Here is a 3,894-nt window from a genome sequence, read left to right on the forward strand (position 1 = left end):
GCTATATAATTGAATTACAGTTCTGATGCAAAAATCCAGTTATGTTTTGGGATACTACTAGATAAAAAGTAGCTAAATCCTCAAGTATATTAGCCTTATTTTTAACTCCTTAGATCTCTATTGAAATACAGCACAGAATTATGTACAGAACAGTTATTCCTTAAATATTAGTTGTACTTTTGAAACAGATCTTGTGGGTGGAGTGGTATAGCATTCTCAAAATTAGAAAAACAAAAACCTGTCATGTGGAAGAGAGTTCAATTTATTCTGTTTACTTTCAAATGGAAAAATTAGGGTCATGTTTAATTTCTGACCATTAGAATAACCCCAAACAGTGTCAGATTTTTGTGGAGGAAGTGTCATATCACTGGAAAAATTCATAAGCAGACCCAATTACTTTGTGTTATTGTAGAGAGGCAATTTATTACATTAGGTTGGGGACTGTGGTAGGTGACCTGCAAAATTATTTTCAATTCTATTATTTTATAATTGTATCATTCTAAATTGTTGAGGAGATGTAGTACTAAGACACTGAAGAAAGAGACTCTTGAAGCTGTTTTGATCTCTCTTAGTGGCTTCTAGAATCTATAATTTTTAATCTTGGTATTCTCAGCTGCAACAAAATTAACCCCTTTATTCTAATGCTACCACTCATCTTTCATTACCTTTAAAACCCTGAGGAACCTAGAAGAGTAGGAAGGAACATCTCCACTCATGTTCTTGGGAACAGATCATAGAAACTTGAATCACTTCAATGATATAATAATAAAAATTCTACTAATGATATATGTGCAGCACATTTTAATTTTTAATATGTCTTCAGTTTTAAAATAGAAACATATAGAGCAGTGGTAATATTGTACTGTAAAGTACTAACTTCACATATTAATTGTTCCTGGATTCATTTTTACCTTTTATTCTTTGTATAATGAATTATAATATATGCTCTCAGAGGGCCTAAAATCCTCCTACCCTTTCTTTGATGAGAAGAGATGAGAAAAACTGCTAATTTGCTTTGAAGTGAATTTTTGTTTCACCCCTAGATGCTAAAGCAAACTGCTGAGATATTTTGAAGATTTTCCAGGTTATGCTATGAATATTTTACAAAGTAACAGTTGAAAGTTCAAAATTAAAACATTTTAGAAGAGAAAAAGATTAGCAGTTTGACCTTAGTGAGACTGCTTAGCTTCACAATTGGCAGCATTAAAGATATTTAATATGATTATTGATCTTTGCAAACAATAACAGCTTAAAGATTTTCTATATTCTGCCGCAGGACATATATTTACATACTAATTAAATTTCTATAATTGTTTATTTCTTGTATAGCAGTCATTCATTCATTTACCCAATTTTTTTTAGGTGACTGCTGTGTGCCAGTCATTGCTTTGGCTTTGAGGGTAAAAATATGAACAATATATTAGGAATCAGTATGGAGGTATCTCAAAAAACTGGAAAAGGAACTACCTTATGACCCAGCAATTCCACTCTTAGGTATTTATCCACAAAAACCCAAGACATTAATTCAAAAAAATATATGCACCCCTATGTTTATTGCGGCACTATTCACAACAGCCAAGACTTGGAAACAACCAAAATGCCCATTGGTAGACGATGAGATTAAGAAACTATGGTACATTTACACAATGGAGTATTTGTGTACACAATACTCAGCTATAAAGAAGAAGGGAATTTTACAATTTGCAACAATATGGATGGACCTAGAGAACATTATGCTAAGTGAAATAAGTCAGTCAGAGAAAGACAAATACCATATGATCTCACTTATATGTGGAATCTAAAAAACTGAATAAATGAGAATTGTAAACAGAAATAGTCTCAGGGACACAGAGGAAAAACTGAGGATTGCTAGTCAGGAGGGGGTGGGGATGAAGGAGAAGAGGAAGGGATGAGACAATACAAATTAGTAACTATAATATGGCCTCAGTGATAGAAAAGACAGTTTGGGAAATATAATCATTAATGTTGTAAATATTTTTTAGGGGGCCAGATGGATTCATGTCTTGTTAGGGAGACCACTGCATAGTCGGTGTAGAGGCCTGACCACCTCACTGTATTACTGAAGCAGATGTTGAATAATATTGTATGTCAACTATAATTATATATACATATAGTCACGGGATGTGGAGTAGAGTGTGGGAATGGAGTCAATGGAATTGTAATAGATAAGCATGATATCGGGGGTGGGAGGGCAGTTGATGGGGGAAAGGGGGATGTTACTTTGTGAGGGGTGAAAAGGATAACTATTGCATTGTTCTGTACACCTGAAACTAATAATAAAAAAATAAAAATAAAAATAAATTAAAAAGTAAAAGAAAATCCTGTCACATGTGAAAAAAAAAAAGAATAGAACATGAAAAGATCTAGAGGCAAATGAAAGCATACAACATTTGAGGAAATCGACAAGGTCAATTTGGTTGGAGCACAGAATGTGGGTGGAAGCAGGTGTTAGAAATGACACCGGTGCAGTGAGCAGACCAAGTTTATGAGGAACATAACAGGCTAAACAATTTACAGTTTAATCAACAGTGTCACACGATTTCCATGTAAGAAATATCACTATAAAATAAATCAAAATTGGAAACCTACATGTGCTCTGAGATAAGGAGTTTGATGATTCCCAACTCTATGAAGGAGAAAGTGTATAGAGATGGGGGAAAGAATACATATATGTTTATTTGGGGGCATGGTGGTCAACATTGAAGGCAGAGAAAAATCCAGAGGCCAGAGTGGAAATGTAGGGTAAAGATGATGGTGTGCTGTGTAGGGGTGGAAAACATTTCTTTCCTTCTAGGTTTTTTAGCTGGTTTAATAATTAAATTGGCATAAATAGATTAACAAGTGATAAACAAATTTCATTTCATACGTATAAGAGCTCCATAAAAAATGTGATACTCCAGTCAGGTAACTGGGTTTATATACAATCCTGAACTGAGGAGAAGGTGGTAGGGTCTGGGGCTTCAAAGGGGAGGAAGTCAGTTCACAGCAAAATGAGAAGAGTAAATGTTTGGTGAATAAATGTTTGCCAGCCATGCAGATAAGTCTTCTGATATAAACATTTATCTCTGTTAATAGCTCTCTCCCTGGTACAGGTTCCTCATTAAAATTCTTATAAGCAGTTAAGAAAGAAGTTAAAAGGTTTTCCTGAGTTTGCGGTGTCTTAATTGTCTTCAACTCAAAACAATCCACATGTTAAAGTGACACATTTTGGGGTAACATTCTTCTCCCCGTCACCTGGATCAGGAAGTACGGTAGAAAAAAAAGAGATAATAGAGATAAGTGAATAATTTAGAATAGCACAGTTCAATATAAATGTAAGTTTAGGTAATTTTACATTTTCTTGAAACTACATTAAAAAAGGAAAAAGTGAAATTACTTGTAATAATAATAATATTATACTTAACCAAAAAAACGTAATTATTTCACAAAAAATCAACCTAAAACAATTCTCAAGGAGATATTTTATATACATTGTTATGAAGTACTCAAAACTCACCTTAATTTAGACACTATATATTTATCAGAAATATTTCAATACTTAGATGTCATAAAACTTATAGTTGATAAGTATCTTCACTTAGCCCAGTTCTTCAAAATTACCTAAAAGTTCTCCAAAACCTGAAATGAGTATTGTGGTATTGTGGTTTATAATAAGAAATATATATATGGACTCAGCCTTATCTGCAGTTTTGCTTTCCAAAGTTTCGGTTACCCAAGGTCACCACAGTCCGAAAATATTAATGGGAAATATCAAAAATAGACAATTCATAAGTTTTAAATTGCAAGCCATTCAAAGTAGCGTGATGAAATTTCACGCCTTTGCTCCATCCCAAATGGGACGTAAATCTTCCCTTGTCCAGAGTGTGTAGGTTG

The sequence above is a fragment of the Hipposideros armiger genome, unplaced genomic scaffold (genome assembly GCF_001890085.2).
Source record: "Hipposideros armiger isolate ML-2016 unplaced genomic scaffold, ASM189008v1 scaffold_1078, whole genome shotgun sequence".
NCBI lineage: Eukaryota > Metazoa > Chordata > Mammalia > Chiroptera > Hipposideridae > Hipposideros > Hipposideros armiger.